We start from the raw sequence: 22,258 nt of genomic DNA on the forward strand, positions 1-22,258 counted from the left end.
ATTTCCTCGTGGTTTCCCTCTGTGACTTATTTTATAAAAATGAGCCAATGACTTCATAGCCCGTCCCCTTCTAGTGTTCACATAGTCAGAATTTCTAGGACAAGGAATACTTTTCAGCGCCCTCTGATGCATGAGGGTTGCCAAAAGATAAAGAAGTCCTTGGAAAACATTGCCATGGGTGTTTTATTCTGGGTTAATTCTAGAAGATAGGCTAGGCAAGTGAATGAGAGGATTCTGTTCGGGGTTAGGCCGCGTGTACTCGGAAGCATGTGTTACTGGTTTGGAGGTTAGGATGGACGTAAGCCGTGCAGAGGTATTTTGTATTTACACATGGCACAATGCGTGTGTTCCGTGAGGTGGTTTGTGTATTGTAAGGTGGTTTGATCTACTTAAGAAGATTTTTTTTTTAAGGAAGTGGACGGAGAGCTAGTGTTAGCTCTTTTTTAGAGATGCGAGGTCAGAAACCTAGAGTCGGGTAGTTTAAATTCTGAGAGAAAGCAGGGTAGCCCACGGGCGCCCTGCAGACTCTACAGGTGCCGGGCAGCTCGTGAGCCCGGCCTGCGGGTGCCCGGCCTGCGGGTACCCGCCCCCCGCCTGAACCGGCCCTGCGTTCCTTTTCGCTGGTTGACCTTGGGGAGGTTGCCCAGCCTTTTCTCTGCCTCGACTCTCAGAGAAGAGCAGCCCTACCCATTTGATAGGTTGTTATTGTGAGGATTAAATGAGTTAGTGCAGGTCAAGAGCTCAAAGGGTGCCTGGCCCCGGGAAGTGCTGTTGGCCACCGCTCACTGTTAACATAATGTCGTCCCTGGCCAGGATGGCCTGAGAGCCAGCCATGCTGGTGCTTGACCGCCTGCCTTTCGCGGCCGGCAGCGCCCTCAGGTGAGGTTGAGAGAGAAACGGGCGCCCTGCTGTCGAGCAGTGCTTGGGGCTCAGGTGGGATTTCAGAAACTTGAAAGCAAGGCGTGCTAAATCCTGCAGGCCGAGCTGAAAGTCTGCAGGCCACGCTTGGCTGTAAAAAGAATTTACCGGTGAGCATCCCAGGCCAGGATAGGTTTTGCTGTCCAGGATGTCTTACATTTTAAGGTACCAGACTTCTGAAAATCTGAAGGTTTCCCTTGCTGACAGGAGATACTTGTTTTTGAACAAACTGTTAGTTACATTAGGATTATCTTTATAAGGGGAAAATAGATCTTTTTGGTCCCCGGAGAGCTTTAAGCATGGCTGTATTAGAGCGCTCTGAACCTTCTAGAAACTTCAACCGTTTATGTGCACGAACGTGTGTCTGCTTTTGTTTATTTTTCATTGGTTTGTGACATGAACATGGACGTCCACCTGTGAGGTCCTGTTTGTGAAAGGCGGATTTATTCGTTTGACTCAATTCTTCCAGTCTTTGTTTTAAAAACATTAAGATGCTGCCTTGTCTTGGCCTTGCCTTTGCTGGTCCAGCCTCAGCTGGTGCCGTGGAGCCCTCCTGTTGTCCAGCCCCTGGACTCTACACCCTAGGAGCTTTAACCTCCAAAACCTTCAGGGTTTGAAGGAGGGGATCCCCGGACATGTTCCCCAAGACTGATCGCTGGTCTGGCTCCAGCAGGGGGGAGCAGGGCTGCGGGGTGGCCTCGTAAAGAGTTTACGCGCAAGTTTACCTGGCCCGTCTGCTTAGATGTATAATTTAGCCTTTATGTTCTAGCTATTACCTTAAACTCCTTCCATTGTTCTTCAGAACCCTGTTTCACTTCTACTTATTAGGAACAAGGGATCTTGAGATGGTTTTCTTTCATGCCAGAGGGTAAACTTAATAACAGGGGGAAAAGGAGTGTGTATTACTGGGTTTTGCCACAGTCGTTAAATTTCTAGGCATGAGAACACCGGCCTCAGTGTGCAGTTGGCTAACCCTGCCTGAATCCACTGAGGAGCGTACCTGGCTGCTGGACCACACCACAAGTCCTCTTTACAGACTGCGGGGCTCCGAAACCTGAGTCCACATTGTTCCTTGGTGCCTGGACCACATGTTCCAATGGAAACAGGATTAATAAGAAGGTTGGATCCCCACGTCCCAGACTTGTAAATGCTTTTTAAACTAAGTTAAATGCAGGCAAAAATGCTATTTATTTGCAGTGAAAATCAATGGAAAGCAATTCTTACAGCACTAGAAATTCAACAAGATTGAACAAGGATTGTTTTTGCTTTTATCTGGATGCTGGTGTCTGAGAAAAAGAAAATAGATCACAGAGGTCAGAAGTTCAGCCTCAGAGTCCCACAGACTCGGGTTCAGACCCGGCCTTGGCCTCTGACCGTGAGGCCCTGGGGGCGCTGGCCACCGACTTCCAGCTGGGTTTCCTCATCTTGAAACGGAGCTGGTTATCGCGCCTCCTTGGTGGGTCCTGGGAGCCTTGGGTGCATGCGGGGTTTGCATAGGTGGGTCCTCGGTCTTGTCTGAAGCGTGGGTTTAGTGCTGCTCAGCAGCCTGCACGTCTCAAGGGCTCTCAAGCCACCGCTGCCTCTTCACAGGGGCAGGTGACCTCTCCTCCTACGTCACAGAGAGCAGCAGTCACCAGACAGGGCACCCACGCCCCCCGCCAGCCCTCCCCTTTATGCTCTTGCCTCTTCTGGTTTAGAGCAGGGACCCCGTTCCGATAAAGGCTTGTGCTGTGGGGCTCCCCCTTCCCTCTTCCTCCTAAATCCTCAGGTCTCTCTCTTTAGGGTGACTTCATCTCGTCCCCGGGGCATGCAGTCAACTCTTCAGACTGCCCCTTTTTAAAGAACTGTCTTGACCCCACACTGCCCTCCTGCTGTTACCCACTTCTGTCTCCTTCACAGCTAAATATCTATGATGTGCCTGACACCTGTTTCCTCCTGTCACATCTGTATCTCACTCAGGTGGCGCTCTCATCTGTCTCCGTCACCTCTGAGGTGGTCCCCGCCAGCTGTCACCTTTCTGCCCCCGTACTGGACCCCACGGCCCTCAGGACTGTATATGCTCACAGCATGCGCTCAGCGAGCGCCTGGGAGCCCGACAGGAGGAAGACGCCGAGTCCCTGTCTTACCTTCGGGCGGGGGGAGGCAGGTCTCACAGGTGCACGGCTGGGAGGGGTGAGGATGGGCCATGCGGGGGTCGGGCAGGTTGGCCCAGGCCGAGAGAAAGGCCGTGCAGTGGCCATCAGCGGCCTCTTCTCGGGTCACTCCTGGGGCTGGATGCTGGTGCCCTTTCCTGTCTCCATCAACTCACTACCTGGGAGGAGACCCCGAATGCCTTCCCTGTGTCCGTGGATACCACAGTCCCTTCTGTGTCCCAGCGTCTCCCCGTACGCCTGGAACGGTTCCTGGTGCAAGTTGGCACTCCTAAACATCTGTACGCCTCTTAGCGTTGTTGTCACTCAGGACCGTGAAGAAGTTGCCGTTGGACGCTTCTGGAGGAAACCTTGTGGTCCTTCCAGGACTTGAGGGATGTGTGACAGTCTTTGAAAATCGTGTTTACCATTCCTTCAAACTTTTGGGTTCTCTTTCCTGGGCACATTTCACAGAGTCATGAACATGTGGGACTGGATGGGAAAGGCATCTGGTCCAACTCCCTCACTTCATCGACACTAACGTGGAGGAAGTCAGGTCCCCCTGGCACAGAGTCGCAGCTTGTTGTCCCCTCTGCTCCCCTGGGTGACCTGACTTAGTTCGCAGCTTTCGAGTTTCTGTGTGAAGTATTTCCCTGGGCTCTGATGCTCGCTCGCTCTTTTCTCATCCTCTGACAACTGGGGTCCCTGGGATGTTTCCTCTTTTCTTGCATCCGGTCCTTAGGCCCAGGGGCCTGGAAAGGAGAGACAGCCAGAGCGCTGCTCTCCCAGAGCCTGGTTGAGAACAAGTATTCTTGGCTGGTCCCGCACAGGCCAAGCTCCCTCGGGACAGCGTGCAGCGCTGTCTGCGTACACGCTGTCTGTCTGCGTACACGCTGTCTGTCTGCGTACACGCTGTCTGTCTGTCTGCAGGGCGGGGCCTCCCAGCCTTGGTTAGATTCTCAGAGGAGTGCCTGCCCTTGTTGGGGTTGAGAACCCTCGTCCGAGAACACAGGCGGGAAGCTGGCCTTCTCATGTGGTTGCATTGGCCACCCCGCACCTTCAAATCTATTTGAATTTCTTGCCAACATTTAAATAAAGCTGAGGGCACGTAAATGTCCAGATTTCCCCACTTTTTCAGAACTGGTACGTGTCACAGCCACTCTGGGTGCTTCCCCTGGCCCACTGCTGCAGGGGCGAGCGCCCCTTTATGGAGCGTTGAGCGCTGTCTGCAGCATCCTGGGTCCTGCACCTAAGCCGCCGGCCAGCTCTGCTGTCTGAGCGTGTGACCCCACCCTGGAAGGATACAGGCTGTCCGGTTTGGTGGACACTCAGGAGCCTAAAGCAGACTGTCAGGTTGTCTTTCAAGGACCCTGTGAGCCCCGCCTGCCTGTGCTTCTGTGGCTGCTGCGCCTGCTTGTTTGGCGTGGACGTGACTGTGGGTGCAGGAGCCCGAGCCGAGGGGTCCTGTCCTCTGCTGTTGGTCCTGGGAAGGGGGCCCGCAGGTGCCGGGGCAGGACAGAGCCGCAGCGTCGACTGAGAGCCAGAGCCCTTGGTTTCCCGTCAGCTCTCCCCTCTGTCACCTGGGCTGAGCCAGACCGAACATGTGAGCTCCTTGGCACGGCAATCATCGGCTGCCCCTTCACGTCAGTCCTTGAGATACTCTGTCCACATTTTTAAGTGGAGTGGGAAGGAACTCATTGTCCGTGAACGGAAGTCTTGTGCTTGTGTGTTCACAACGAGGGGTTTCTTAGTAACATGTTCACACTTACGTGCGGTCACCTTTCCTGAGTTTTCCATCCCTCGTGACTCAGTCGAATGGGTCCTTCTCTAGGGAGAAAGCCGACGCGGACGAGTGTGTCCACGTTCTTGCTCTGTGTTCAAGGAACCGCCTCCTGCCCTCCGGATTGTCTGTCGGCGGAAGGTTTCCCGTTTTTCTGTGGTTTTCATTTTATCTTTTGAGGGTTTCAGAAGCAAAGCCCTTCCTGGGAGGCACACTACAAGCTTTCAGTTGAATCCATAGAATTAGTCCCTTTTTCCTGGGAGACCTCGTTGTGCCAGGAGTTCTTTGGTGTCAGAGTCAGCCCCGCAGAGATCTTGAGAGATTCGCACGTCCATTTTGTGTGTTTTGCATGTAAAAAGCGTTGACAAAGATAGGCTCCCACTGGCGAGAAGTGTTCTGACATCTGCTCATTTTACTTCTGCTGTCTTGTGACCCGCTCCTGTTTCTTGGATTCTGTGGGTGGTGGAGCCAGAGCTAACTGGGCCGGATCTGAGGGTCGTGCCTGCTGGGGTCCAGGTTGGGCCCAGCCGCCTCCTGGACTCAGCCCGGCTGCTGACCAGGCTCTGCTCCGGTCCGTTCACTTCACCCCCAGGGGCAGCTGTAAAATGACACTGATGGATTTGTTGTCTCCGCTTCCCTGGGCGGTGAGGACCCAATGAACTAACGTACGTGAAAATGGTCTGCATGTCACAAAGGGCTGGAGAGATGTCTCAGGAGGGCTGTTGATTTCTTGTGTATCTCATGTGACAGAGGCAGTTTTTTCCAGCTCAGAAAGGGAATGAAAATAAGATCATTTTTCCTGGTTTAGAAGACAAGAAAAGAATTTCATGAGATTTGTTACCTGTAAAAAAGGCTCTTTGGCCGAAGGCCAGGAAATCACCTGTTCAACAGAGACAGGAAGGACACGTAGCCTGGCAAATATGGCATCTCTGTCCTTGGTCTCCTCGTCCCCTGCCTCCCAGCCCCCAAGGAAGGAGCAAAGAGAGGGGCCGCCATGGGAGACGGTGGTCCCTGTGCTGCAGGCACCTCCCGGAGCAGCCTGGGAATCTCGGTGCCGTTTCAGGGGCAGCAGGGGTCTGTGGTCCATGGGCGTTGGTCCTGCTGGGTTCTTGCCGAGGGTTCACGCATCGCCTCTCCCTTAATCTTTGCAGCAACCCTGTGAAGCAGCGCTGTGGCCACTCTGCACAAGCAGTCAGGGGCGGGGGACTGACCCTCGTCCTGTCCACTGGGGTTTGCGTCCTGTGCAGGGTTTATCAGGGCCGAGGGTGATCGTGTGCTGCTTGCCCACTCAGCCCCGGTTTATGCTGTTGTTCGTGGATAATAGTCACGAGCATCCTGTTCACTCCCAGCTCACCAGGCTGATCACAGCATTAAGGTCCCTTTTCTATGGTCGGTGACTGTACCCCCACATGTGCTGCATGGGCCCGCTTTCCCCTCCTGAGGTTGGGGTTAGGGCAGCTGTGTGAGGAGCAGCCGGTCTGCATGCTGCCGTAGCCTTGCAGGGGGACGCGGAGGCAGAGTCTGTGGACCAGTGGTGAGCTGGAGGCCACGTCGTTGGCACCCTGCGATGTGAACTCCCGGGGCTTAGAGCTCATCACCATCATTTCCTCGACCTCTCCTTGGGCCTCTGTCCCGTTGTCGCCCGGGCCTTCTGCTTTCACGCTGGGAAACTGCAGACATGTTGTTTTCTTGGTGCCTGTGTGTGAATACGTTTCCCTGCTCATCGTTCACTGTCGCACGTGCTGGTCCCTGCTGGTGTTGGATGGCATTGGGTTTGGTCGTAAAGCTGTGTTTGGTTTTGATTTGGAGATGGAAGGTCGTAGAATGCAGGGGAAAACCGATCTTCTTCCCTTTGACGCTGTGGGATGGTGAGAATTACAGAGACGTTGAAGGAAGGGCCCGAGCAGAATCTGGGATAGAGCAGAGGGTCAACGAGTTCATTTTTTCCCTATAAAAATAAAGCTTCAACCCCTCTGTAGCCCCAGAGAGGCAGAGCAGAGCCAGCACGTCCCTCCACTGAGGTGACCACGTTGCGATTTGGTTAAAGTCCCCTCTCCCTCAAACGCTACCTGCTTTTGGAACCTGTCATCTCTTTCAGGGCCCCTCATGCGCTGTTCAGCACACAGGGACTGGTGGGACACTGTTGACACAGCCGTGCGATCATCTATGATAATGAGCACACTGCATGCCTGTGAAGGTGTAAAAACTCTTTGTTATGAAAACTCCCCTTTTCATCTCGTTCTTACAAATTCTTTATGTGACACAGCCTGTGACCAAGGGCCACGAGGAGGGCCTCTGCGTGCTTCCAGTTGCTCCTCTGGTGTCTCGCTTGCGGGCAGCCTCATCCAGCTCTGTCCTCTGTCCACGTGGGTGTGGGAGGAGGGAGCTGGGCTGTGGGGGCATGTGGAGTGGAGTGAGCGGGCGGGGCTGCAGGCGTGAGGGGCTTTCCTGTAAGAACCTGGTACTGTGGGCTGACTGTGTGCCGTTTACGTTGATTTTTCCGTGGTCGTCTTTCTTCATGCCTTTTCTTGGCTCTTACTGGTTGAGGTTACCAGCCAGCAAGTGTCTGAAATGGTCACCATGTTAACATGCATGTTTGATTATTGAGGAAATAGATGCTAAGAATGTGGCTGAGGAAGGACTCCTTCTCCTGATGAAAATTGGTGTGTCCTGTTTATGATGACGTTCTGTAAGATGCTTGTTGCGGAGTCTGTAAACGTGAACGTTTGTTTTTCTCAGCACTGGCATCTAAAATATAAAGCTGAGACAGGTGCTGTGTATGCGTATGTCTTAGTGGCGGTAACCAGACACCGCAGACAGGCAGCTTAAACAACAGACCTTTGTTTCTGACAGTTCTGGAGGCTGGAAGCTGAGATCAGGGTGCGGGCAGGGTCGGGTTCTGGTGAGGACCCCCATCCTGGCTTGCAGACGGCCGCCTTCCCGCTGCGTCCTCACGTGGCCTTCCCTCCAAGCGTGTGGAGAGAGAAGGCAGGTGATTCCTCTCTCCCCCTCCTGTCCTAAGGCTACCAATCCTGTCAGATAGGATCTCACCATATGACTTCATTTAGCCTTAATTACCTCTCAATCCCTCTCTCTAGATACAGTCACGTTGAGGGCTGGGGCTTCAGCATATGAATTTGGGGGACACAGTTGCATCCGTAGCAGTGCCCTCTTAAAGTAGGCCCTCCCTAGGTTGTAAGTGTTCACACAGGTGGGGAACATCAAGGAGGGCAGTTTGAAAAAGCACATTTTTTGCTTACCCTTGTATTAAATAAATAGAGGAATGTTCCACAAAATCTGGAAAGACTCAGATAAATATTTAGTGGGAATGGGTTATTTTTTAAAATTGTGGTTCAGCCGTAGGTGATCAGGCCCTGACTAGAGTCGACAGACTACGGTTTCCGTGGTTTGATCGCATCTAAGGTTTTGTGTGTTTCTGTTTCTCTTTGCTGCTTTTTCCCCCTGCGGAAGGCTGGCGGGAGGCCGGTGGTTGGTATTGTTTTGGGTTTTGTATTATAATCCAAATACGCAGCGTCTGGCTTGTTGACGAGACAGATGTCGTGGTATTCGCCACCTCACTGGATTGGCCGTGTCTGCTCAGTAAACTGGAGGCTGCGGCGTGATGGTCCTGGTCTGGTAAATGGAATTGCTTTTAGCGACTTCCTGCTCGGTCAGCCCACCCCTGTGCTGGGGGACGTGTTACCTCTGGCATGTTTGGAAAGTGACAGTTGGAAGTTGAACCTGAAATACTGGTTGGACTAATAGGGGCACTTTGTCATCTCTGCAGCTCTCTGCAGAGTGGAGCCACACGTGGTATGTCAGACTCTGACACCCATGCGTCTGTGGTGGATTTTTGTGGCCGTCCGGAAGTTCAGGACCAACTGCTACCTTTCCGTGTTAGGTTCTTTTGTAATCACGGCCTCATTATCTTTCCTTAAATGTTTCCTTACACTGTCGTAAGCGACTCTCATAGTGATCCTAAAGCGGTACTCATCTTTCGGTGAGGAGTGTGGTCTCTGATGATTGTTGAAAGAACTTGACTCACTTTGACTAAAGGTACAAGGCTAAGAGGTTCCGGCCTTAGAGAGAAGCCGTACATGCTTGTGACGCTGTTTAAAGCCACAGGACCCAGCGGAGTTCTCCAGCCCACAGCGTTGTCCTGTCTGAACTGTCTCTGCAAATGAGACCCCGAAGCCGAGGGACCCACTTGCTGAAGACCTCAACTTCGTGTTTTGGGGGATGTGAGTCTGAGTTGGCGGGTGGCGCCCTCCCCCTCCTACCTGCTCCGAGCACAGGGGTGGCCTGAGTGCCCCACCTTCCTCCCTGGACGGCCCCCATGACTGCCCGGGACGGAGGGGCGGTGGCGGCTGCTCCCTGGGGTGTTACATAATCCCCTCCTCCAGAGAAAAGAGGATTTCCTCCAGCCTATTTTCAGCAAAGGATTAGGGACGATGAGGTTCTGCCATTAGAATGTCATCTGGATTTTGGTGTGACTTTTCAAGGAGGTCTCAGAGGTTGCCCACACCCCCAAGTGGGGTGATGAAATCATGGCACGGTCGTTGGTGTGGAAGCTCTGTGATTTCAGGGCGCTTCAGACCCAGATTTATCTGTCACTCTCAGTCATCTGATAAATTGTGTGCACGTGGAATAGTTTCAATTACCTTTCCTCTTTAGAAAGTATGTGGAGGTGGTAGTTTAGATTGAGACAAGTCTAGATCGACCATTAAAATAGTAGGGAACTGTGAAGTACTCCGTTTACATGCGTTTTTTCAGCAACAACCAACATTGACGTGACTGAAAGCCACGTGCACATGAAGAAGGCCGGGCGATCGTCACCTGGGCAGAGTCTCTCTTAGTCCTCGTTTCTACGTTGAATCATGTCACCATCTCTCTGATGTAAAATGGGAATAAGATATGTGAGCTCCTGGCACTGAGGCCCTCGCGTCAGGGCGAACCCACCACGTGGTGACTCGGTGCGCTCCAGGCGCTCGGCGTTTGATGTTCATGGAGTGTTCTCCAGCACCTGCCGTGTGCGCTGGGAGTCAGTGGGGAGCAGGATGCTCAGACGTGCGGCTGTCCTGGAGACAAAATTTTTGTGGTAGATGGTAGAAAGTAAGGGAGCACGTGGCATGCGAGTGTCAGAACCGCTGTGGACAGAGTGAGGTGGGCTGCCCGTGGGGTGGTGGAGGAGGTCGGGACGGCCTCCCTCGGAAGGGGACAGGAGCGTGGTCCTGGGGCCGGGGAGCATGGTTCCAGGCAGGGGAAGCCTGAGGGCTGGGCCACACAGGGCCTGAGGTGGAGGGGCCACGGGGCAGGGGCATGTACGTGTGAACAGGGTGACATGCGACTTACATTTTGTTTAATAGGAGCATGTGGCTGCCTCTCAAATTTCATTGCTTAAAATATGGAATATGGGGGCCGGCCCGGTGGCACAGCAGTTAAGTGTGCTGTGCTTCGGTGGCCTGGGTTTCCCCGGTGTGGATCCTGGGCGTGGACCTACACACCACTCATCAAGCCATGCTGTGGCAGGCGTCCCACATATAAAATAGAGGAAGATGGGCACAGATCTTAGCTCAGGGCCAGTCTTCCTCAGCAAAAAGGGGAGGATTTTGGCAGTGGATGTTAGCTCAGGGCCAATCTTCCTCAAAAAAAACAAAAAGTATATTATTTGTGTTGCTTCTTTATAAAGTTTTAAATTTGTTTCGAAATTACATGGCCAAAGGAGGAAAATGTTACATAATAGAGAAATCTGGATGATCTTTCAGATTAGGAAGGTGTACTGATTTATTGAATGAAAGTACAATGGGTTGGTTTTTGGGCACCTTTTTTTTTGTTGTGGTAAAACATACATAACATAAAATTTATCCTTTTTACCATTTTTCGGTAAGTACAGTCACACTGTTGTGCAGTTCCCACCACTATCCATTTCCAAAACTTTTTCATCATCCTGAGCAGAAACTGGCTTCTGGGCAATTTCACGTAGTATATTCTACATTTGATATTGTGTATCTTGCTTTCTTTGAAACGCATTTTTTTTAATAAGTGAAAAAGACCTGAGCAGGGTCATGAGAAGACTTATTCAAACCCAAGCATTAATTAAATTTTAATGGAAAATGTACCCAGGTAGGAGGGTTTTTTTTCTTTTAAATAATTGGTGATGGTAAGTTTTATTAAAAGTTGAATACTTGAATGTGAGGATTCATTTGAGCTTCATGTTTCGGTTAAAATGTGATTGTCTGAGAGAAAAAGAATTGTGATGATTGTTCCAGAGAAGAAAATCTGATACTTGTCTTGGCGCAAGTAATTCTTTAATAAGAGACAATATCATGAAAGTTACGTGTATTTGGCAGTACATTCAAATAATCCAGCTCAAAGTGATATTTGCTTAATGACGTTATGAAGTTATGTGGCTTTCTCCTAAGTGCATTTATAAGAAATAGGAATTAAAGCATTTTATGTGAAATTTTCTTCTGGAAACAGCATTCTGCTAATTGACTGGTTTGAATAAGTTTTCTATTTTCACTTAATCTATAACATTTATTCTTTTACTATTTAAAAAGTTATTAAGAAATAGATTAATTGAATTTAAAATCACATTTGAGGATGGTTTTCTGTAAAATTGTTGGTTCTGTGAGAAGCGATTTCCTGTTATTTCTACTCCAGGGGATATGAGGTTTTCGTTCTTAAATTGAAATAATTCTTTGATTTCATCAGTTGCTCTGTTGCTTTCAGAGAATGGTGTGGTTTTGAAAGCAACAAGTCTCCTAATTAGAACTTGATTTATTAACGAGACTCATAATTGTGAAATTGAGCGATTATATCTCTTAAATAGTTTGGCTCATTTGCAGCCGCCGTTGTAGCTGTGAGTTGGCTAGACGCCCTGTTTGGCAGGTAATCTTCCGAGTTGACAGAAAAGTAAAACTTAAAAAACAGCCTTAACGGCTTTCCTTAGCACCCTCACAGTTTTAGTTCATTAATAAAGGGGATGACGTGGGTTCTTATCAGTTTATTACGGGTGGAAATTCAGGATCCTGTGCCTGAGGGCGTCACCTGCAGAGGCCTCTCAGTTCCTCCCTGGGCTGAGGCCCTCTCCCCAGGCAGCACAGGGCACCGCTCCTTCCGCTCCGTCCCACCCCCCCCCCCCCCCCGCCCACAGACATGTCACACGCCTCTAGTCATTTCAGCCTCGACTTGTCTCCTCCCAAGTTGTGAACTCATCGAGGGGGTTTGCATCCAGAAGTTGGGATCACGTGTGTATCTGATTCTGTTTTGTTTTATTGTTTTAACCAGCTGGGCTGGGGAAGAGAGTGGTCTGGGTCCTGTCTTGACCTAGGCCCCGGCTGCTCTGAGAGCAGACCCTAGCAGGGAGGTCAGGGGGCAGAGTTCACTAGGATCTGTCATGTGCATGGGAGGGAGAGGGGTCTGACTGGGCAGAAGTCAGATGTCACGGCCGCCCCCGGGGAGCTCTGTGGCAAGTGCTCCGTCGCCGTGGGTCACGTGGAGCCGTGGCCAGGCCTCTCTGCCCGTCCTGGCCAAGCTGCCCGCTGGAGGCCGTGCTGACTGCTCCCCCAGACAGCACACGTCCCGTCCCCCGGGCGCTGCGCTGGCCCTGTGAGCCAGGAATCGGGGATGTGAAGACGTGGAATTGCTTGGCTCGTGGAGAGCATCTGCACGTCCATCCGTGTAAAGGGCTGACCAGCTTTAAGTCGGTATCAGTACACTTTTACAAAGACTTTTCAGGCTTTTTCTTGGCAGACGTGTAGGGGCTCATCTGTGGGCCCTTCAGGAAAAGTGCGTTCTTGAATAGATGATCATGAAATCCATCTTCAGGGCCAGCGCGTGGCCTCCAGACGGAAAGACCAAGTGTAACTGTGCAGCGTGAGCCGGCCGTCCACACTGCATGACTCGTGTACTGATCTCCTCACTTCACAGCGTCATTCCTACACGCACGGTTGTTCTAGCGTTTGTTCAGAACGGTGCTGGGTGCCACCTGTGGATGCGTGGCCATCCCCCCCACGGTGCATGGATGTAAGCGTGACCTTCTCCGGTGTGGCGGGACGAACACAGGCCAGGCAGGGCCAGAAGACGGGCACGGGCTGCTTCCTCTCCTGACCCACCGCTGTCAGAAGAGGTTTCCAGGCCGCGGGAGCCGTTCCCATCCCCTTGTTGCTCCAGCTGCGACCATAAGGGCACCGGAGGGCAGGCCCTGTGCGGTGGTAGGAGAGGGTCCCGCGGGAGGGCAGCCCGAGGCCCGGGCCCTGTGTCTGGTGGGCTGCATGGCCTCCCTGGGCCTGTGGTCGCTTCCTGGCCTTAGAGCGTGCGGCTCTGACGCCTCGGATTTGCATTTGGGGTTCTCTGTGTGGGTAGGAGCAGCCACATGTGAAATGTGTAATGAAAGGGCCATGGAGGGAGGTGGCTCCCAGGTGGCCAGTACGGGCCACGGGAAGAAGGGTGGTTCCATTTTGGGGCAAATACTGAAAATAACAAAAGTGATTTTAGAGAACACGACAGGACAAGTCACAGCTATGTGCTGTCCCTCGTTCCCTGGGGGATGGGGGCACGTGCCCTCCTGCACCTCCGCCATCTCGTCCGTCCCGTCTTCCTGCACACCGGGTAAGGGTCCCTGATGGTGACGGTGAAGGGAGCCTGGGCTGCAGGGGACAGTGACCAGGCCGAGGGCAGCCGGGAGGACTTGCTGGGCGGAGGAGCACGTGAGGCTGGGGCGCTGTCACGCTGCTCCTCCAGGAGCGCTGAGGCATCCACATTGTTTGAAACAGGGACTCGGTTCTCCAAGTGCTGGGGTCAGAGGTCACTCATGGCTAGTGAAATTAGAGGGGGGTCACGGCACGTTTTGTATTTGGGGGAAGGAGAAGGGACCCAAAAGGTGTCCAGTCCTTGCGTGCCACTTCGGCCCGAGAGCACAAATGGCAGGTGATGCAGAGTGCCAGGGCTCTGACTTGGTGCCCAGCCCTGGGCTGATGCTTGGTGACCCGTCCGTTTTCCCTCCAGCTGCCCAGACCCTGGTCCTGCCCTCCAGGCCGAGTGCCACAGGCCCGCGGTACGGGGCAGGAGGCTGGGGTTGGGGCCCAGTGGGTGGGACCCCCACCCTGTGCTAGCTGTCTGTGGGCACCGCTCTCCCCTCTGGTGACCCTCGCAGGGCCACCTCCCCAGGCAGCCTGTCTAGGGACGCTGACACCGAGTCAGGAGGGCAGGTCTCCCTACGCCTGAGCCTCTCTCCTCTCCAGTTGTGCTGTAGTTAGAATTTCACATTCACGGGAAAAGTTTGTCGTTTAAAAAAGTGTTTTGGGGGCTGGCCCCATGGCCGAGTGGTCAAGTTCACGCGCTATGCAGCAGGCGGCCCAGTGTTTTGGTGGTTCGAATCCTGGGCGTGGACATGGCACTGCTCATCAAACCACGCTGAGGCGGCGTCCCACATGCCACAACTAGAAGGACCCACAACGAAGAATATACAACTATGTACCGGGGGGCTTTGGGGAGAAAAAGGAAAAAAAAAAATAAAATCTTTAAAAAAAAAAAAATAAGTGTTTTGAAGTAGTCAAGGGAAAACTGTCCTCAGTTACTGATTGGTTCAAAATAAAACTCAGAGGGAAAGAAGCGAGCTCACGTTGACTGTCAGCTCCACCCGCTGGGACAGAAAGCAGGAGCAGGGAGGAAACCCGCTGGCCTGGCTCGGACGCGACCCTGGTGTTTCTCTGGATGCAGCTGGCGGTCGCGGCTTTCCAGCAGCCCAGGCTGGAATTCGCTGGAGCAGACCCCCAGGAACCAGGAGATGCCCGGATGAAGGCGCGAGGTCAGGCCTCACTTGGGTCCCTAGCCGCAGCCCCTCCTGCTCCCTCCGCCTCTGAGTGTCACCGGAGGAGCGTCCGCGGACTCCGGTCTGGAGCGCAGGTGAGGGAGGGTGGAGGGGAGAAGCCTTAACCGATGTCCGAGAGGAGCTGAGGCTCCTCAGCCCAGCGCAGCCGAGCGTCTGGGGGCCAGAGGGCTGGACGGTGCTCGGACGTCTGACCACTAACGCTGGCCCTGCATGAGATGCAAGACCTCTTCCTGATTAGCGTAAAAACCGAAGCGAGCTGCCCCGTGCCTCTTCTCCGTGTTTGTTTCCAGGGGCCTTTTTGTTCTTCTTCCCCTGAAGAAGAGTGCTGAGTGCTGTGTACGCCTTGAAAATACTGCCGCTGGTTTCTGCTCCCCATAAAATTTGGCCAGTAGCTCCCCAGAAGTGAACAGTGTAGTGGCCCCACAGATGAAGACAATTTAATTAAGCACCCCCACCCCCCATGGATGAAGTGCTCTTTTCACAGTTCTGCTTACCCAGGTATCAGGGTGTGAGGGCTGGTTTCCTGCAGCCTTTCTGTGTAGGTGGTGTCATTTAAACCCCCAACTGAGGGACAGTGAGAGGGAGTCCAGAATGTGTAGGCCGCCAGCCCCAGGTCGCACGCGGGCTAGTGGGGCAGAGGCTGGCCTGTCTCCAGGGCAGATCTTTTCCGTTCGTCGGTCGCTGTTACGCAAACCTTTGTCGGGAAGCTCAGCCAGGATCCACAGTCTGGCGGTAGAGTCGGGTGGGGGAGAGAGCGAGACCAGGGACAGGCCCGGAGCAGAGCCTTTCTTTATCGCTGGAAATGCTGCTGCCGGTTCACTGGGGGTCCCTGCCCCCAACGCCTCTTCTCCTTGGTGCCCCCTTTCATGGACCAGGCTAGTGCCCCAAACAGAGGCCAAACACCCATTTCCAACGTGCGGCTCTGTGGCTGGAGTGAAATCAGGCCGAGGGCCAGTTCTGGCCAGACAGTGCCCACTCCTGCCTGTCCTTCTGTCCGTAGGACAAAATAACAAAGAGGGGTCCATTATTGAGTCCTGGGGGACTTGGTGCTGAGCGCACAGCGGGGTTTAGTGTCTTGGCGTCCTAACGCTGTCAGAAGCCGATGGTTTTCTGATACATTTGGCTAATGTGAGAGAGGCTCGAAATTTTAAAACAAGTCAAGTTGAATTTCAGTGGACGTATAGTACTTATAAATTCGTCTGTTTTAGTATTCTGCATAGTACCGTATGACACAGAGTTCACAAAGCTGTGTGAATATTTATGAAATGAAGTGATTTTTAAAAAATTTTCATGGTCCCTGTGGATATAAATATTCGTATTGTTGAGCATATTCAAATAAAAGAAATCGTGTACCGCGTAAACGACAGTTTTGTAGTATTCGGTCAGTGTCCTTGTGCCCATCTTTTAGAAGGAGGTCTCCGTGGGTTTTCGTTCCTGTTTAATGCTGTGGTGGCTTCTGAGGCTCCAGTCGTTTCAGGCGGAATGGAAATTTCCTTCCCTGTTAGTTTGTGGGAAGATCACCTTCTGGCCACTTAATCTTTTGCCGACAGCTAAGTGTTGACAAGGCTGAAATGAAACCAGGTCTCAGTGTGTGTGCCCCGCTGAGGAAAGAGGACGCCCGCCATGCTGATGGAGAACTGATGGCAGAGGAAGAGGGAGTGAGCCTGGTGGTTCCCTGCCTCCCCTTCCGCTGTGTGTTCTCGGGCCCTCCTGCTCCCTCCCCCCACTCTCTCTTCTTCCTCCTGCCGAGCCTGATCTCTGCCTTTTCCAGACCTCATCTCCCGCTCCTTAGGGAGCATCGTCTGGGTTCCGGGGTCCCGTGGGAACCACAGAGAGCCAGCCGGGCACATTCTCATCTCAGCCAGAGATGACGACGTTTGTGGTGGTTTTCCTGTGTTGATTGACGGTTGGGGCAGCCCCGAGGGCCCCCAGGCCCCCGCTCCCGGCCCCCCAGCTCTAAGCAGGGCGGGAGAGACAGGAAGGAGCAGGAGGGGGCTGGCTCCCCATTTGGGCACGTGGCTTCTATAGCCCCACATCTGTGCTTGTTTTATACACTTCTGTAACACAGGTGTTGTGTGTGATGAGACTGACACAGACAGAAGAACAGGAAGGTGAAGTGCTCCTGACCGAGGGTGGCAAGAACACCCAGGGCTGTCTGTCCCCAGGTTTCTGGCAGACAGTGAGATAATTAGGCATCACATTTTTTTTATTGTCGTAAAATATGCAAAACAAAATTTATCGTCTTAGCCATTTTATGGTATAAAAATGAATGGCACAAGAACATTCACACCATTGTACAACCGTCACCACCATGCGTTGCTGGAACTCATCATCCTGCAGAACTGAATCTCTGCCCCCATTAACCACCCCGCAAGCCCCTGGCAGCCGCCCTTCTACTTTCTGTCTCTAAGAGTGTGACGACTCGACGTATCTCATGTAAGTGGATCTCACAGTGTTTGTCCCTCGTGACTGGCTCTTTACACTTAACATGATGTCCTCAGGGTTCATCCACGTGGTAGCACGTGTCAGGATTTCCTTCTTTTTAAAAGCTGAGTGATTATTTGTATTTCACACACTTTGTTTATTCATCATCAGTGGACACTTGGGTTGTGTCCTGCAGCAATTTTTATGGACCCAAAACCTTCTGAAAGGACTGGTGCCCTCAGGTTTCCCTAGACTGCTCCAGAAGAAGCGTTGGCTCATTTCTGAGTCTATGAAAGAGGCACGAACTTGGTGAATTTGGGCCCATGTGTCTTCAGCTTTGTAAAGGGTGCCGGCCATGTTCCCTCCACACCTGGGCCCGGCTCCTTGCCACAGCACGGCCCATCTGCTCTTCCTACACTTGATTAAAATCTCTGGGAGTTCTCTACGGATTAATCTTTCTCCAGATGCGACCTTAATCTGGTCCCTTCAGCCCGGGCGTGGCTGCCGTGCTCGCAGGAATTTGTACCCGGTCCTCTGCTGCTTTGTGAATGTTCCTGAGTGATGTGGGCGGGTGCCCCGTGGGACTGGAGACTGAGGGCCCCGTCTCCACATGGCTTGTGGGCCTCGGAGGGTTGGGGAGGGAGGTGTCCGCCCGCCATGTCTTTGCCTTAGAAATACCATGCCTGTCCCTTCATTCATGCTGAAATAACCTGGCTGGAGGACACAGCGGGATGTGGGCCAGTGTGGCAGCCCTGGAGCAGGATGAGTCCTGGGGGGAGGCTCATGAGCTGCTCATTTGGACTGTGAATGTTGGGGAGATGATGCAGAGACTGGGGACACATTCTCGCCAGGATTCCCCTGGCCTTTGTGTTCTGAGCCTGGTTCTCCAGCCTCCCCGAGGTGCTGTGAGCCGCCCACCATCCCTGCAGTGTCACGTGGCAGGGCCAGCAAGGGCCGCTCCCTGTGCCTGGCCCCGCCTGAATTAGCACAGCACAGGGCCTGGGCGTGTCAGACGTTTCCAGACCTCACCCTGCCCCCCGTGGGTCCTGTGCGTTGCTCTGCAGAGCTGAACTGTGCGCCCACAGAAGGTGTTCCTAAGTGGGTGCATGTGGCCCTCATAACAACCCCGCTTTCCCGCCACCACAGCTCAGACCCCTAGGGAGCCTGCCTCCCCTTCTGCTGTGTGTTCTTGGGCCCTCCTGCTCCCTCCCCCCCCTTTCTCTTCTTCCTCCTGCTGAGCCTGATCTCTGCCTTTTCCAGACCTCATTTCTTACTCCTTAGGGAGCATCCTCTGGGTTCCGGGGTCCCATGGGAGCCACGAAGAGCCAATCGGGGACATTCTCGTCTCAGCCAGAGAAGACGTTTGTGGTGGTTTTCCTGTGTTGATTGACGTTTGGGGCAGCCGTGCTGCTGCTCCGGGCGCGCTGGTGCCTCCTGAGTCGCTCCCGCCTGCCCTCCTTCCTGGGTCACTGAGCAGGCGCCAGCTCTGCCTTCTGGGGGACAGAGCAGGTGCCGGCACCGGGGCATTGTCAGGTGAGGCCAGAGCCTGCCTGCTGCTGATGTGCTCTGAACCCAGCACCAGCTCAGGTCGTGTGGTCAGGGTGCCTGGAGGGCTGTGGGCAGCTGGGGAAGGCCGCAGGAGGTGCGGGCGGGGGAGCCGAGGGTTCCCGTTCTGTGGGCGGGAGGAGAGCTGCCAGCCCCCGGCAGCAGTCGAGAGCTCAGTGAAACCCCAAGCGGTGGGCCGGTCCCTTTGGAGGTGCTGGTGGGGATGCTGCTCCCTGTTCCACATCCAGACCTCTGTCTGTCTGCCTCTGAGCAAGCTGCACACGTGTTAAAAGTGAAGTGACGGAATCAGCAGAGTTCGGAGGACACTGGGAGCTGGGCGGCTGGCGCCGTGTGCTTTCTCGGCTCACAGGGTCTGCGGACAAGCAAACCCGGTGGTCCTGCTGGGCTTTGGAGCCCAGGGGGCTGTGGGCGTGTTCTCAGAACGAGGAAGTGGAGACTTTGTGCTGGGAATTCTACGTACGTGAGAAATGAGAAGCACGAGCAGAACGTCCTCTACTTGGGGCAGAAATTTTTTCAAGTATAAAGAACGGAATGATCAGACTAATTGCAAAACGTGGTCCCATTTTTCCATCATAAAAGGCTGGTGAGATAATTGCATGCGCAGTTCAAAGCTGAAGTGACGGTTTTTCTCCTGAATCACTTCCGACCTGTCGGGCTACTTTTATTTCAGAATGCTCATTGTGACCCAAGGGTGGCACGGTCTCAGGTCACACAGTGCCTCCTGCCTCATCAGGTCCACCCCTGACCAGAAGGGACGTGGGAGTCTGGAAGACGCAGTTTTTAGAAATCAGCATTTTGACAAACCTTCCTGGGTTGAGAACAAGAACTCCACAATTACTCTTGTGGTGAACGTTCGTGATTTTGGTGCATCTGGTCGTGCAACCTTTACGTACGTTACAGACGCTACTGGTAAGGTGACAGTTTTGGGTTTTGTTTGTTCGTTTTCGGCTTCTCTGCACTGCTTGTGATGGCAGTCCTGACTCATTCCCCAGAGGCCTGACAGTACCGAATTCGTCAAATGATGGTGGTGGAGACCTGGAAACCTATCACGTGTTAAAAGTGGCTGCCTCGACCTCCCTCCAGGGCTCGGTTGTTCCTGCCCGGTTCTGCGCGAGATTCTCTTTGCTTGTCTTCATTTTCGCCTTTTCTGCAGGTAGCCCTTGTTGCTTTAGTTTCGGAAAGAGGTGTAAAAGCAGTGTAAATACTAATGAAGTCATCTGGAGGTTTTTGAAGCTCCAACAATTTTAAGTTTATTTTCCACTAACACTGTTCATTCTGCTTTTTGTTTGTGCTCATGAAGTTTTATTTTTTAGCCGACCAAAAACGAATGTTTGCAGTTAACAATTTTGTAACTTTCCACGTTCCGCGTACATCCTAACAGAGAAGAGATCTGCCAGTGTCGTCTGAAATGCCACGGGTGTGAGAGCTGCCTTTCGTGGGGTCCGCCCTCGTCCTTGTGTGTGGTGGACTTTGGGGAGCCGGGAGATGGGGGGTCAGCACTGTGGGTTGTGAGCCACCTGCCCTGTGCAGTGTCTTAGAACCGTCCTTCTCCGGGATTGCGGGGACCCTGTTCTTGGGTGTGGAGTCAGCCCTCAGCAGTCAGCAGCGAGTGGATCAGAGGCTGGTCTTGAGCAGAATATTAAGAGATGAGCAAGGCTTAAAACGGCGGCATTGGTTCTAACAGAAAAAGAGGGGGCGGTGGATGGATCGACAGCCTAGCTGTTGGAACTGATGCCTGTGATCTTTGAGTGTTGTTGAATGCCGTCTTGGCAGATGGTCGGAGGGGCCCCGGCCTGAGCCTGTCCTTCCGACGCACGGCCAGGTAATTTTATGATCTGCCGCAGGTGTGTCAACTGTTTCAGCGAGGCAGCGTAAAAGCAAATAAATATAAAAAGACTACCTTTTATTTTCTTATAAATTTTTCTTTTTATTACTTTGTTTTGAAACACTATTACCATTTAAGATTAACGTGTAGGCTGTAGGAATAATCCCATTTCCTTAATCAAAAAAAATGGTATCGTTGGTGCAAAGTAAATATTTCCATTCCATTTCTAGGAATTAACCTCGGGAAATCATGGGCCCAGTGCACAAAGAGGACCGTATTAACATGTGCCTTGCAGCACTGTTTCCTCCAGCCAGGCCAGCACCTCAGATCTCTCACAGGGATTTGACTGAATACGCAACTGAGAGTTCATGCAGGGGAGTGCCACGTGGTCCTTTAGAGAGATGGTGCAGATTTAGATTTATTGATGTGGAAGGAAGCTTATACTGTGTTGGGTGAGAAGAGCATATTGCAAACAGTAGCTGTAATATGGTCCCATTTTTAGTATATGTGCCTTTTTATGGAGTCACGTGAATATACGCATAGAAAAAAATCTGGAAAATTATACACAAAAATGTTAGTGATTATCTCTGGATGTCAAGATTATGGGTGGTTGTTATCTCATCTTTGTTTTTCTGCTTGTGCTCAAAGTTTAATACTGATCATGTATTGCTTTTGCAATCAGAAAAAAGAATAAAGCTTTTACCGCTAAAATGAGTTAAAATGAGTTCCCAGCACAGAACGTCATCACTGTTCTGACTGAGAAGCGGACGCTCAGTGGACGGTGGCAGCTGTCCCGCCCACAGTGGAGACCGGCTGTGGTTGAGCTGGGTCCTGCTCCTGTTGGTCCTCCGGGCACTTCCTGCGCGCTGTTGCTAACCATAGCCCCATCAATCTGATAAAGAGGTCCCCCCAGAACAGCCTAGAAACACATTTAAAACCACCGTGAGGGAAAACGGCAGAGGGCAAGGCTGGATAGAGCCGACCTTGAGGGCTGAGGACACAGACCTCCTCACCTGTGCCTTTGGACCCACTGGAGTGAGGGCTTCGCATGGTGATCAAGCTGAGACCAGGCTGGCCTCCCGCCCGGGGCCACCGCCACAGTCACTGTTTACAAACATAACATCAGTTTCCCGTGTTCTTGGACAAGTCAGAGAAGAGTGTGCCCTGAGCACGAGGGCCTCGGGGGCTGGGGGGCAGAGGGAGGGGGCCTCACACGACGGCAGAGTGGCGGGGGGGCAGAGGTGGCCACGATGAGTCCCACGGTCAGCCATGGCCGGAGGACATAAAGTGGACATCTGGTACGCGCCCTCAGGTCCACCTCCTCCCTCCCTTGTCTCCAGACCCCCCAAACTTTTAGGTTAATGTAAGCAGAGGGAGGAGTCAAGGTTAGACACTGGAACGGAGGGCGGTTGAGAGTGTGGAGCAGCCGGAGAGGGGCCTGCCTGTCCCTGCCCCAGACCCTGAGACGTGACGAGGGGCCGGGCGCACGTCCCGCCATGTGTAGTGGGGGAGGTGGGGTCGTTTTAACCCAAGTGCCCTGGGACCTTTGACCCACAAGTCTGGAGCTGACGTCTGGGTTGATGGATTCGGACACACGCCTGGTTCCCTCCTCCAGATGGCCGGGCCCCGGAGCGTGGAGGACCAGGAGCCTCTGGGCTGCCCACCTGATGGGGGCTGCCGGGTTCCTTTGATCCTGAGGGAACCACATTTACATGTGCCACCTTAGCCTTTAGGGGGTCTGTCATTTGATATAGTGAAAAGCCTGTCAGGGTCCAGCTGGT

General features: G+C 52.9%; 1 protein-coding gene across 5 annotated transcripts in view; it reads left to right on the forward strand.

Moving 5' to 3' along the window:
• ATP11A (ATPase phospholipid transporting 11A) overlaps positions 1-22,258 on the forward strand; it is a 154,791-nt gene that overhangs the window by 1,912 nt on the left and 130,621 nt on the right. For 2 of the 5 annotated variants that reach the window (XM_070579305.1, XM_070579304.1), the window contains exon 1: positions 18,551-19,561. The exons of the other annotated variants lie outside the window; for them this stretch is intronic. The gene's annotated coding sequence lies outside the window, so the exon portion shown is untranslated. Of the gene's footprint in view, positions 1-18,550; positions 19,562-22,258 lie in introns of those variants that run through there. 5 annotated transcript variants of the gene reach the window in all.

This window comes from Equus przewalskii, chromosome 16 (genome assembly GCF_037783145.1).
Source record: "Equus przewalskii isolate Varuska chromosome 16, EquPr2, whole genome shotgun sequence".
Taxonomy (NCBI): domain Eukaryota; kingdom Metazoa; phylum Chordata; class Mammalia; order Perissodactyla; family Equidae; genus Equus; species Equus przewalskii.